Genomic DNA, 14,386 nt, shown 5'->3' with positions numbered 1-14,386 from the left:
GCCCCGCTTTAGTGATGATGAAAATTACCTGTATATAGAACCTTAGGAAAGACATGGGCCCCATATGCACAAAGAGGGCAGGTTCACCAAGTCCATCTCCAAAAGGCTCTGGCTCTTTTCTCTAAACCAGCAGTTCTCAGGTGGGGGCAGCTTTGTTCCCAAGGAAGCATTGGCAATATCTAGGGCATTTTTGGTTGTCACAACTGAGAGAGAGAGAGGGAGAGACCATGTGCTACTGACATCTAGAGGGCAGAGGCCAGGAGTGTTGCTAAACACCCTATGATGCACAGCACAGTCTACACAACAAAGAATTATCCAATATCAAAACAAACAAACAAACAAAAAACCCCACAAACAACCCAGTCAAAAAATGAAAAGATTTAAATAGACATTTCTTCAAAAAGACATATGGATGACAAAAAAATACGTGAAAAGATGCTCAACTCACTAACCACTAGAGAAACGCACATCAAAACTACTATGAAGGGGAGTTCCTATTGTGGCTCAGTGGAAACGAATCCAGCTAGTACCAGTGAGGATGCAGGTTCGATCCCTGGCCTCGCTCAGTGGGCTGGGGATCTGGTGTTGCTGTCAACTGTGGTGTAGTCCGCAGATGCGGCTTGGATTCTGCGTTGCTGTGGTATAGGCTGTCAGTTGTAGCTGCAATTCTACCTCTAGCCTGGGAAATTCCACATGCTGAGGGTGTGGCCCTTAAAAAGAAAAAAAAAAAAAAAAAGTCTGCAAACAAATGCTAGAAAGGGTGCAGAGACAAGGGAACCCTCTTACACTTAGGAAATGTAAACTGGTTCAACCACTATGGAAAACAGTATGGAGGTTCCTCATAAAACTAAAAATAGAACTACCATATGATCCAGCAATCCCACTCCTGGGCATCTACCTGGAGGAAACCACAATTCAAAAAGATACATGCTCCCCCAATGTTCACTGCAACACTCTTTACAACAGCCAAAACTGGGAAGCAAACTAAACGCCCACTGACAGAGGAATGGATAAGGACATCTCACACACACACACACACACACACACACACACACACACACACACACACACAGGAATACTACTCAGCCATGAAAAAGAATGAAATAATGCCATTTGCAGCAACACGGATGGACCCAGAGATTATCATACTAAGTAAGACAGTGAAAGACAAACATCACAAGATATCACTTGTAGGTGGAATCTTTAAAAAGGATACAAATGAATTTATTTACGTAATAGGAAAAGACTCACAGATTTTGAAAACAAACTTATGGTTACCAAAGAGGACAGGTGGAGGGGGAAAAGGGATGGACTGGGAGTCTGGGATTGGCATATGCACGCTGCGGTATAAGGAATGACCGGCCAACAGGGATCTGATGCACAGCACAGGAAACTCTACCCAATACTCTGTGATAATCTATAAGGGAAAAGAATCTAAAAAGGAATGGATGTGTGTATATGTATAATTGAGTCACTTTGCTACACAACAAAAATTATCACAACACTGTAAATCAACTATAGTTCAACAAAACTTTTAAAAATGAAAATAAAATGTGCTGATCTCAATAGAAAAAAAAAAAAAAAAAAGGATTATCCAGCCCAAAATATCCATAGCGTCAAGGTTGAGAAACCCTGCTGTGAACTAAGGAAGGCTTCTTGTCCTGAAGGCCATGACACAGCATCAAAGGCACCTCTGGAAATATACGCATATTTTTTTATAAATATAAGAAAATACAGAAAATAGATTCTAACAAAAGTCTAGTCCCCAGTCCCTCTCCCTGCCCCAAATAATCTTAAAACACTGTATATACAGAATTACACCATTTGTGTTTTTTATAGTGATATGTTCGTTCATACCCCACCATACCAGAGAGCAATGAAAAAAATCAAACTACAGCTACTTGAGACAATAAGGGACACATCTCACAGACAAAAGACTAAAGTAAGAGCTCCTGTCGTGGCTCAGCGAAAACGAATCTGACTAGTATCCATGAGGATGCAAGTTTGATCCCCGGTTTTGCTGAGTTAAGGATCTGGCATTGCTATGAACTGTGGCTCGGATCTGGCATTTCTGTGGTTGTGATGTACCCATAGCCTGGGAACCTCCACATGCCTCGGTGTGGCCCTAAAAAGACAAAAAACAAAACAAAACAAAAAACCTACATAGCCAGATACAAAAACAAAACAACAAAAACAAACTGCATGAATCCATTTATTTGGATTTTAAGAACAGAAAAAAAAAATGAATCTGTGGTGCTAGAAATCAGAATCCTGGTTATTGGGGAGTGGAAGAGAATGACTGGGGGGTACCACAACAGAACTTCCCTGGCACTACAGAAAGTGAAACATGTCCCTCCAAAATTCATATTCTGAAGCCTTAACCCTCAGTGTGAAGGTATTTGGAGAAGGGGCCTTTGGGAGGTAATCAGGTTTAGATGAGGTCATGGAGGGAGGGGGGCTCAGGATGGGATTAGTGCCCTACTAAGAAAAGACACCTGAAGGCTGTTTCCTCTATCTCCCTCCTCCACACCACACACACATTCACCCAGGAAAGAACAGGTAGTGCATCTCCAAGCCACGAAGAGGGCCCTCACAGGAACCCAACCATGTGGCACCCTGGTCTCAGACTTCCAGTCTCCAGAACTGTGGAAAAAAACAAACTTCTGTTGTTTAAGCCACTCAAGTCATGGCAATTTATATGGCAGCCCAAGCTAGAACACTAGGGTATTGGAAATATTCTGTATCTCAATACAGGGGGTGGTCACATGAGTGAATATTTAAAAATTAATCAAGCTCTACATTCAATATATATTATATATAAGGTATAATATACACATATTAAGGTTTGTTTACAGATACCATTTAGAAGAAATAGCAAGAAACATAACATCAGTATATAAAGAAGCTGGGCGTTACCTTCAGAAAGAGCAAAGCTAAGAGTTGGAAGATTTCTACTTTTCATACACTCTGTCAATCCGAATGCTTTTTCATAAGTGTGTGTGATCTTTTCTAATTTTTAATAACCTGTTCATTTTAAAACCTCTAAACTCCCTGCTTCAGAATGTTGTCTCACCAGTGCCCCTTAAATCCGTGATGGCAATGAATGTTAAATCCACATCCCCATCCTGCTTCTGCACCCCACTCCAAGCCAAGAGTTTCCTGGCACTGCCTATGCATTTCCACCCAAACCCATACCTCTCACACCCAGCATGTCTCAAAATGCAGTTATCCACCCACAGTCACAACCATCAGCCGCCCTCCCAAATCCCTCCACCTGTATCCCGGCTTCTCTCTCTCAGGTTCTAAAAGACCCTTTCTGGCATCTGTGCATGACCTTGTAATATTTATTTACAGGTTATACTCCACTCTCTTGGCTTAGAAACCATAAAAGATGCAGATTCATTTTTGAGAGAAAGCAGGAAGGTATTCCTCATCATCCAAACTATTGCTCCTCCCTAACTCCCTACTCTCAGGAAACCAAGTACTGGAGATTCAGGTAACATGTTATGCCTCACTCTCCAAATCTCTCATTACCTAAACAGATTGAGATAGCAAAAGGTACTTTATGTTTGAAGTATCTTCTGTTGCTTTTTTTTCTCTTCTGCTAGCTTTATTAAGATATAACTGACATATAATATTGTAGAATTTTAAGGCATCTATCAAGTGATGATTTGATAGACATATCATACTGTGAAATGATTACAATAACGCTAGTCTGTTGCTTCCATTCTCATCACCATCACTCAAAGCCAGACCTCCACCCCTTTAAGCCCAAGTTCTTACTAGATGCAAGTTCTAGCCCCTACCACTGCACATCTTGCTCTGCTCACTGTGGACACATTCATCTTTCTACCATCATTTTCCCTATGTTGCCCTCATTCAAAAGCCCTCAGTGCCTCCCACTCACAGGATCCAGATGAGATGCTGCTCTTGGAGAAACCCTGTGTATCAGTGATGTGACTTACTCTGTCCCTGACCATCCTTGAGCATGCCTGCTCTGCCCTTCCTCATCCACTTTTCACAACCAGGAACATCTGCTCACCTTCCACTGCACCCCTGAGATCTAGCCAGGAACTCTACTCCCCAGCTGGGTGACTCTGGGCAAGTTAATTACTCCCTCTGGGCCTCATCTGTGAAATGGAAAAATAGTTCTCTCTCTCCCACCTGCCTCAGAGTAACCAAACATTAGCCATCATTTTTACAACAAACTCAGGTCCTCCATGGTCTTCCTTGATACCAGCTCACAGGAATCTCCCCTCTCCTAAATTCCTCTCTACTACATTTATTTATTTGCCGTATACATTTTCATATGGCCAAATCCCCTATTCTTGTGCTCCGCAGGGTTTCTGCAGCCTCCTTGTTCTAGAGCTCTCACAGAGCTATTCTCATCAATATATATTTATTTGATGTTTTTGTCATTTTTATGGGGGGACAAGCATCAGGACCTGTACGTCCACCATCCTGCTGACGTCGTTCTCCTAACTTGCCTTATGTCATTGTCTAGTAACACCTAGTTCCTTCTCCCCCAAACGACTTTAAAAATTTTTTGTAGCTTTTCCTTTTCGCTAAATATATAATTCCAACAGTGCCCTTAAAAACAGTAGCTAGGTCCTCAATACAGTCAATAACTGTTAAGTATAACGTTCTGCAAACCTTCCCCCAAATGTCTAATTGACTCATTTTCTAAATTCCTGTAGGCCTTGTAAAGTCCACCAAAGTTAGAGCTCCATCTTCCTTCTTTCCTTCATTCATTAAACAAATATTTATTGAGCATCTACTACATACTGTTTGTCCAAAGCAACAGGAGTGGAGCTATGGAAAAACCAGACAAGGTTCCCAGTCTTGAGGAGTTTAAGTCTATTAGGAAACAGACAATAAAAATGCATAAACAGATGCATGATACCAGGTAATAATAAGTGCTATTAAGGAGATAAAATAGGGAAATGTGGTAAAGTAAACGGTGGGACTGCTTTAGCTGGGGTGTTCTGAAAAGCTTTTGGTTTTTTTGTTTTTTTATTTTTTTGTTTTTTTTTGCCTGCATATGGAAGTTCCCAGGCCAGGGATCAAACCCGCACAACAGCGGTAACCTATGCCACTACAGTGACACCACCAGATCCTTAACCCACTGTGCCACCAGAGAACTGAGAAGTTTCTTTTAAAAGGAACCTTTGGGAGTTCCCATTGTGGCGCAGTGGAAACAAATTCGACTAGTATCCACGAGGACGTGGGTTTGATCGGTGACCTCGCTCAGAGGGTTAAGGATCTGGGGTTGCCCTGAGCTGTGGTGTGGGTGGCAGACTCGGCCAGGATCTGGCATTGCTGTGGCTGTGGCATAGGCCAGCAGCTACAGCTATGATTTGACCCCTAGCCTGGAAACTTCCATAGATATAGACCTAAAAAGCAAAAAAATAAAATAAAAATTAAAAAAAGGAAAGCTCTGAACAGAGACTTGAATGAAGTAAGGGGGTAAGCTATGGAGACATCTGTCAAGGACACAAGGCAAGTGTATTCACTCTTTGAGAGCAGGAGGCCAGAGGGCTGAAGCACACAATCATGGGGAATGGGGAAGGGTGGTGGGAGAAGAGGTCAGGGCAGGGTCAGACCACACAGGCTTCCCAGTACCAGGCTAGGACGCTGATTTCAGCCTATGTGTGTGATGAGAGCTAGTGAAGGGTTGAGCCTTCTCCAAGGTTCCTTCCCACTGCTGTGTGAGACCAGAGGAGGGAGGGGACAAAGTAAGAACCAGGCTAATCTATCATTCAGAAGACATGATAAACGAGAACAGTGTGGAACAGAGTAACAGCGGTGGATAAGACCCCCTGCCCCGCACCAAAAAAAGAATATGTTTTACATATGTTTTAAGAGTAGATTTAGTATAGACGTGAATTGTTGATATTGAGTGTGAGAGGAAAAAAGAAGTCCAAGACAATGCCAAGGCTTTAGGCCTGATTAACTCAGACCATGAACGTGCCATTTACTGAAATGGGGGAGATGGGAAAGGCAGCGGGCTTGGCATCAGGGGGCTGCCATGAGGATGGCATAAGAATACATAAGTAAAGCCCATGGCAGAGATTCACATGTAGCCAGAGCTCAAAAAGTGACTGTTGTCCTTTTTTCTACTGTCATTAGTTTCTTCTAAAACTTAGGTCTCTCCTTCCCTAAAATAATTCCTCACAATAGAGGAAACTGGGTGAGGGGTACAGAGGACTCCATACTATCTTGCATGTTTTCTGTAAATCTAAATTAATTTTAAACTAAAAAGTTTATTAAAGGAGTTCCCAATGTGGCTCAGCGGTTTAAGAACCCAACTAGTATCCATGAGGATGCAGATTCTATCCCTGGTCTCATTCAGTGGGTTAAAGGATCCAGCATCGCCCCAAGCTGGTCACAGGCACAGCTCAGATCTGGCGTGGCTGTGGCACAGGATGGCGGCTGCAGCTCCAATTTGATCCCTAGCATGGGAACTTCCATATGCTGCAGGTACGGCCCTAAAAAGCAAAAAAAAAAAAAAAAAAAAAATCCTAAACCCCATGTCCTCCTCTGGCTCCCAATCTCTTCATAACGAGATGGCCATTCTTTGCCATACCTCATTCGTTCATCACCCACTGCAATCTAACTTCTGCTTGCCTCCCTCCCATATCCTGAATTCCTGGGCAGTCACCGATGACCTAACTGCCAAATCCAATGGACTCGTCAATCCTTCCTTTCTCACACCCTCTGACAACCTGACCAGTCCTATCTTCCTGAAACTCTCTCTTCCCTTGACTTGGAGATTCTACCTTCTCCCGGTTCTTCTCCTGCTCTCCCAGCTCCTCCCTCTCTCAGCCTCCTCTGCTGTGGCTTCTTTACCTACTGGGCTCTCATATGCCGGGCTTCTATCCTTGGACCTCCTTTTCTCACATTATGTATTTCTCTGGATAACATTCACCTGGGCCATGGCTTCAACTCCAGTTCTGACCAGTGGCCATTATTCTTCCAGATGGCTACAGACCTCTCTGAATCCGTTCACATACACCTGCACACAACAGAACCACACCCATACTCTTGAGCTGGCAGTGTCAGGAGGCTCAACGCTGCCCTTCCTCAGCAAGTCCATCCAAGGACCTCTGAGTCAGGCAAGGATCCTGACCCATCAAACAAAGGTGACTTCCATATCTCTATGCCCAGCCCTGCTCTCCCCAGGCCAATTATTTCCAACTGTCCACCTGACACCTGCACCTGGCTGACCAATGGGTGCCTCGAACTACACATACTCCTAACTCCTCACTTCTCCCTCCTCTCAGCTGCCACTGCCACCACCAGCACCACCACTTCCTCCTCCTGCGTTTGTGATCTCTGTTGGCAAAATGGACCGAGTCAATTCAGTCAGAAACCACCTGAGAGTCACCTGAGCCAATCTCCAGCTCTACTTCTCAAATCTTTTGCAAAGGTGAACCCTCATTTCTTTTGCCCCCACTCTAACCTCTCGCTTTTCTCCTGATTACATCAATAGTCTAAACCTTTTCATTCCTCTAACTCACACTCCCCTTGTCTAGAGAGGTCTTTCTGAAGTGCTCACCTGCTTTTATCCCCTCAGGGACTCCATCTATCCTCTACAGGAGAAGCACTCACACTTTACCATGGCCAAACAGGGCACCCTCCAAAGAATGGGCACTGCCACCCTTATCATCCTCACATCTTACTGTCCTCCCCCCCACCCCCGCAGACACCCTAATAATGCACTCCCTGGGGTGCCCCATGCTGTTTCCTCCCTCCACACCCCGGCACATGCAGGTACACACTACTAGAACACAAACTCACCCTGTCGCAGGGGAACTCCTATATACCTTGCAAAGTCAGCTGGGACAGTCCCACCCACCACAAACCCTCCCACACTATCCTGAACCTTGTGTTACTGTTCTTCCCAGGCCAGCTGGAAGAGGTAGAATAATTTCTTCCTAAGTCTGTCCTCCTTTCTACATGGAGAATTCCTGCAGGTAAGGTCCACAGACTCCTCAGCTACTAAGTTAAGCACAAAAAAAGATACCAAATGTGAAGTTCCCACTGTGGCATAATGGGTTAAGGAGCCGCACTGTCTGGGGGCGGTGGGTTAAGGATCTGGTGCTGCTGCAACTGAGGCTCAGCTTTGATCCCTGGCCTGGGAACTTCCATATGCTGTGGGTGCAGCCAAAAAAAAAGGGTACCAAATAAATGTTTGCTGAATTAAAGTGACCTGACCCCTAAACATACCTAGGGTCTTCACCTTCAGGTCTTTGATCTGAGCCCTCCCTCTCCTTAGCACATCTGTCTTTCTACCTTATTTTCTACTTCAGTCCATCAGGAAGAAGGTTGAGACACTCAAACTCACCACATCTCCAAGTATTTGCACTTGCTATTCCCTTTCCAGGAATGCTCTTGCCCTAGATACTCCCCTCTCTGGTTTCAATTGGGTCTTTATTCAGATAACCTTGTCATCTTTTTAAAAAACAGCCCTGCTGCAACATGCTATCCCTGCATGTTTATTGCTGGTGGTGTCCTCCACAGAAACAGTAGCTCAGCGAGGGCAGGGCTATCTCAGTCACTGCCAGATCCCCAAGCCTCTAACAGTGCCAGGTACACGGATTTATTTCCTATTTATTGAGTACCTACTGTGTGCCAGGTCTAGGTGCTGAGGATACATGAGGGAACAAAACAGATTAAAAAAGAAAAAAAAAACCTTGGAGTTCCCGTCGTGGCTCAGTGGTTAATGAATCCAACTAGGAATCATGATGTTTCAGGTTCAATCCCTGGCCTTGCTTAGTGGGTTAAGGATCCAGCATTGCCATGAGCTGTGGTGCAGGTCACAGACGGGGCTCGGATTCCCACGTTGCTGTGGCTCTGGTGTAGGCCGGAGGCTACAGCTCCAATTGGACCCCTAGCCTGGGAACCTCCATATACCGTGCATGCAGCCCTAGAAAAAGACAAAAAGACAAAAAAATAAATAAATAAGTTATAATTTAAAAAAAAACCACTTCACATTCTAGAAGGGGAAAACAAACAATACACAAGATAAGTGAATAAAATATAAGAACTAAAGTGGTAAAGGAAGATAGGAAGCGAGAAAAGCCTCGCTAGATGACCATTGAATAAAGACCTGAAAGAACTAAGGAAGCAAACCATGAGTACTGAACTGCAAACACAAAGGTCTGAGGCTGAAGTGTATCTGCCATGTAGAAGAAGAGGAGGGTAGCAAAAAATCAAGGTGGAAAAGTATCAGTGGGTCAGATCACATAAAACCTTACAGCTCAGTGTAAGTTCATCTTTAAATGAGAAGACCCATTGGTTGGTTTAAGTAAATGAGTGATATGATCTGACTTGTGTATCAAAAGGATCCTTGTACAGTCAGCATTGCCATGAGCTATGGTATAGGTCACAGATGCAGCTCGAATCCCGCGTTGCTGTGGCTATGGCATAGGCCAGCAGCTACAGCTCCAATTCAACCCTTGACCTGGAAACTTCCCTATGCCTCGAGTGTGGCCCTGAAAAAATAAATAAATAAAAGGATCCTTCTAACTGCTGTGTTTAAAAGAGAAGTCAGAAGGTGACATGAAGACTACTTCAATTATCCAAGAGAGAGAGTTCCCATAGTGGCTCAGCAGGTTAAGGACCCATGTACATGCAGGGTGGATCCCTTGCCTGCCTCAGTGGGTTAAAGATCCGGCGATGCCACAAATGCAGTAGAGATTGCAGATGCAGCTCTGATCTGGCATTCCATGGCTGTGGCATAGGCCTCAGCTACAGCTCCAATTCAACCCCTAGCTCGGGAACTGCCATGCGCCACAGGTGCAGTGGTAAAAATAAATAAATAAATAAAAATCCAGGCGAGAAAGAGAGCAGTCAAGTATGACTCACTGGTTATAGGTCAGAGCCTTTTACCTACTGAGGAAAGGAAAAACAGCAAGAGGACTCTGGAAAGAGAGGTGGAAGGGAGCTTGCTATCTTCATAGGTTCCGTTTGATTCCCAACCATCTCAATGAAGATATTAAGTAGGCAACTGGATATAGATCAAGGGAGAGGCTCAGGCTGGAGATTAAAATGTGAGACCTGTTTCCCTAACACATAGGTATTCAGAACTATAAGCTTTGAGTGAGATCACCATAAATGAAAAATGAAAATGTCCCAAACACAAATAAATGCACAAAGAATTATAGCTGAAAGAAAGATGTGCTAAGATGCCCAAGGACATCCTCTCACGCCCGCCCCCCCAACGACAGAAAAGAAAGGTGACCCTTACTCATGCTGAAAGACATTTCTGTCAAAACAAAAAAAAATCGAAACCGTCTTCTCACACCCGATAAAGGGGCAAACCCCGACCAGCGGCTCTGTCAATGGGTCAGCCAAATTTTGAACAAAGACCCCTGTGGTCGGCCCGTAATTTCTTAAAAAGAGATCCGGTAAACATAGGTATTGCTTTTGCAGAGGATGAGGTGCTGTGAACCCAGAGAAAGTAAAGGCCACCTCCAGGTTCTAATCACTAGTTATCTCCCCGGATGAGAAGGAGCATTTCCCCTGGATGCAGACAGAGACGACAGGCTCGGAGTCATCACCCTCGCCTCAAAGAACCTTTTCCTCCCAACAGGGCGTATCCCCGAGAGGCGAGTGAGTTGGCAGGGCGCAGGCACGAAAGTTATCAGGCGCAGTGTGATGGAGGGGTGGGCTGGCAGGGTAGGGGTGGGCGTGGCACGCCGGCAAAGCGCTGCAGCGTGGGAGGAGGGCAGTCGGAAGGCCAAGGCTCTGTATTCAGAAAGAGGGCAGATAAAAGACACTGCTGAAGCGCAGCCTAACGCTGTAATTGGGGGGGGGGGGGGGGGGTTCGACAGGGCGCTGTGTCGCCGGCGTCAGGCGTGCCGGCTGCCATGAGGCGAACGGGAAGTGTGCGCAGCACCGCTCTGAGACTAGCGACTGGGCTCTACCTAGCCTCGGGGCCCTGGGTTCAAGGACATGCCTCGAGTCGGAAGGACACGGCCAAAACCACCCTTACCTGGCTCTGCAGCTTTGTCCGCCGCTCAGGTCCGGGCTTGAGAACGCGGCCGCCGGTTCTCGCGCCGCGCGCCTGCGCTTCCTGATTGGCCAAGGCCGGCTTTCCCAGAAGCCCCCGCGCGGCGCGCCGCCAAATGAACTTTATGGACACCCAAGGAGGAGGACACGGACAAGGACGGGGTTGGGGCGGAGCTGGGTGCTGGGTGGGGGCGGGGCCTTCGGCTGAGTTGTCAATCCCCGAACACCAGAGGCCCTGCCCTCACCCGGCCCAAGTGTTTAGTCAGCTATAGCCTGAGAAAGCGATTCTACAATTGCCTGCGGATTTCTCGCCCTTTATTGAGCGCCATCCGAGTACCAGGCACTATTCTAGGCCCCGAGGGGCACAATGGTGATCACGACAGGCAAGATCCTGCCGTAATAGGTTCTCAGGCTGATAGGGAAAACACAATATAATAAATCACTTCGAGTTTGTTAAGGACAATGACGGAAAAAGCTGGGTGATGGGAGAGAGAATGCCTACATGGTCAGAGTAGGCTTCTCTGAGGTGACCGCTGAGCTGAAACGTTGATGAGAAAGGGTCGGCCCAGGAGTTCCTGTTGTGGCTCAGCGGGTTAAGATCCCAGCTAGTATCCACAAAGACGCAGGTTGGATCCCTGGCCTTGTTCAGTGGGTTAAGGATCTGGCCTCATCGCAAGCTGCAGCGTAAGTGGCAGGTGCAGCTTGAATCTGGTGTTGCTGGGGCTGTGGTGTAGGCCGGCACCTACAGCTCTGATTCTGTTTGACGCCTAGCCTGAGAACTTCCATACCATGCGGCTGCGGCTATGGAAGGAAAGAAGGAAAAGGAAAGGAGGAAGGGAGCAAGAGTCAACCTAGTCTTGAGTCTTGGCCGTGGAACTTTCCAAGTAGAGGGAACAAAACTGAAGGCTCCATGGAGTTTGAAGAACAGAATTTGACTGGAAGAGGATGCTCCAGGCTAGGTGGAGTAAGACAGACTTTGCAGTTGAAATTATTCCTCATGTAAATGGAAGCCACTGGACAATCGTCTAGCTCTCTGAGTGGAGAATGGACAGTAGGCAGCAGACGGGAGCTAGGAGACTACTGCTTTGTCCAACACATAAGGATTGTGGGACTAGAATTGTCACAGTACCCACTCATACAACATATGTTAGTGCTCACAATGTGCCCAAAGTGAACAAGGCCCAGTCATGATCCAGTGAGAAAGCAGGAATTAAAAAGTATATCTTTTTTTTTTTTGTCTTTTTTATCTAGGGCCGCACCCATGGCATATGGAGGTTCCCAGGCTAGGGGCTGAATCGGAGCTGTAGCCACCGGCCTATGCCAGAGTGACAGCAATTCAGGATCCGAGCCGCATCTGCGACCTACACCACAGCGCATGGCAACGCTGGATCCTTAACCCACTGAGCAAGGCCAGGGATTGAACCCGCAACCTCATGGTTCCTAGTCGGATTTGCTAACCACTGAGCCATGATGGGAACTCCCCCTTAAAAGTATATTTCAATGTAACATGCTAAGTGCGTGACCAGAGCTATGTAAGGATGCTGTGGAGCTCAGCCCCCTCTCTGTTCCCTGATTCCCCCTTTGAAATGCCCAGTCATGGAGTTCCCATTTTGGCTCAGCAGATTAAGAATTTGACTGGTATCTATGAGAATCCCGATTCAGTCCCTGGCCTTGCTCAGTGGGTTAAGGATCGAGCATTGCCACAAGCTGCATTGTGGGTCACAGATGCAGCTTGGATGTGGTGTTGCTGAGGCTGTGACATACACCAGCAGCTACAGCTCTGATTTGACCTCTAGCCTGGGAACTTCCATATGCTGCAGGTGTGGCCCCAAAAAGAAGGAAGGAAGAAAGGAAGGAGGAAAGGAAGGGGAGGGAGGGAAGTAGGAGGAAGGAAGGAAGGGGAAATGCTCAGTCATCTCTATGCAAACCAAAGTTGAGTTCCACTGATGCTGGACTCTGTTCCCTACTGCAACAGTACACGTTGCTGATTAAAATATGTCCTTACAACCCTAACTAGTATCCAGCTTTGTTTATCTTTAACAGTTCATACCAGCATATTGTGGGTTCTGTAAAAATGATTGTTGCTGACTGACAATATGTATGGGTATGGCCTTTGTCCTAAAGTTATCAAATATATCCAGATCCTGTTGTGTTCAGATGATAACTACAAGTACAGCAGCATCTTGCATCTGAATAATGTTTTGTCCCTTTACATTGTTTTTTTTTTCCATTATGTAAAGAAGAATTTTTCATGAGACAAATACTCAAGTAACACTGCCAAATGAAAAATCAGGACATTTACCTTTTGAAGGTGAGTATCTCAATATTGTAAAACCCAGCTATTCCATTCCTTGATCCACACCCAAGAAAAACTTTTACACATGTGCACCAGGAGATATTCGCAGGAATCTTTATAGCAGCATGCCGACAGAGGAAAAAAAACAGCAAGCCAAATGTCCATTAACAAAAAAAGTATAAATAAAATGTGGCTATTATGACAGTGGACTATTATCACACAGCAGTGAAAATGAGTATGCTATAGTTATAAAGACAACATGGGCGTATCATGGAAACATAATGTTAAATGGTAAAAGCAAGTAGCAAAAGACTATATAATATGAGCTCAAGTATTCTAATAAAGCTAAAAAGTAAAACCAAACATTATTCATACATAGATACAATTGTGATAAAACTATAAAACACTGAAATAATAGGAATTTTAAGACTGTAATTATCTCTAGGGATAGAAACATATTGAGAGGATCACTTGGGAAGACATAAGATATGTTTTAGGAGTTCCCACTGTGGCTCATTGGGTTAAGAACCTGACATTGTGTCCGTGAGGATGTGGGTTCCATCCTTGGCCTTGCTCAGTGGTTTAAGGATCCGGCCTTGCCACAAGGCATAGGTGGCGTAGGCCGGCTGCAGCTCTGATTCAGCCCCCAGCCCGGCAACTTCCATATGCCACAGGTGAAGCCCTAAAAAGGAAAAAAGAAACGTATGTTCTAGTTTTTAGGTTGGGTAATTGGTTCATGGTGTTGATTGCATTGTTATTCCTTATTATCTATATATTACATATAAATAATTTTGTATATATAAAATGTTTTTATGGTCTTTTTGTCTTTTTAGGGCCACACCTGTGGCATATGGAGGTTCCCAGGCTAGGGGTCCAATCAGAACTGTAGCTGCCAGCCTACACCCACAGCCACAGCAACACAGGATCCGAGCCACGTCCGCAACCTACAACCACAGCTCATGGCAACGCCGGATCCTTAACCCACTAAGTGAGGCCAGGGATTGAACCCATGTCCTCATGGATGCTGGTCAGGTTTGCTAACTGCTGAGCCATGAGGAGAACTCCCTAATATAT

General features: G+C 45.4%; 1 protein-coding gene across 1 annotated transcript in view; it reads right to left on the bottom strand.

The window, feature by feature from the left end:
• The window catches only part of NUP93 (nucleoporin 93), a 115,554-nt gene extending 104,458 nt beyond the window's left edge, over nt 1-11,096 (bottom strand). The window contains exon 1 of the mRNA XM_047789847.1: nt 11,000-11,096. The gene's annotated coding sequence lies outside the window, so the exon portion shown is untranslated. The remainder of the gene's footprint in view (nt 1-10,999) is intronic.
• Between the last annotated feature and the right edge of the window lie 3,290 nt (nt 11,097-14,386).

The sequence above is a fragment of the Phacochoerus africanus genome, chromosome 8 (assembly GCF_016906955.1).
Source record: "Phacochoerus africanus isolate WHEZ1 chromosome 8, ROS_Pafr_v1, whole genome shotgun sequence".
Lineage (NCBI taxonomy): Eukaryota > Metazoa > Chordata > Mammalia > Artiodactyla > Suidae > Phacochoerus > Phacochoerus africanus.
This window is presented reverse-complemented; position numbering and strand designations above follow the sequence as displayed.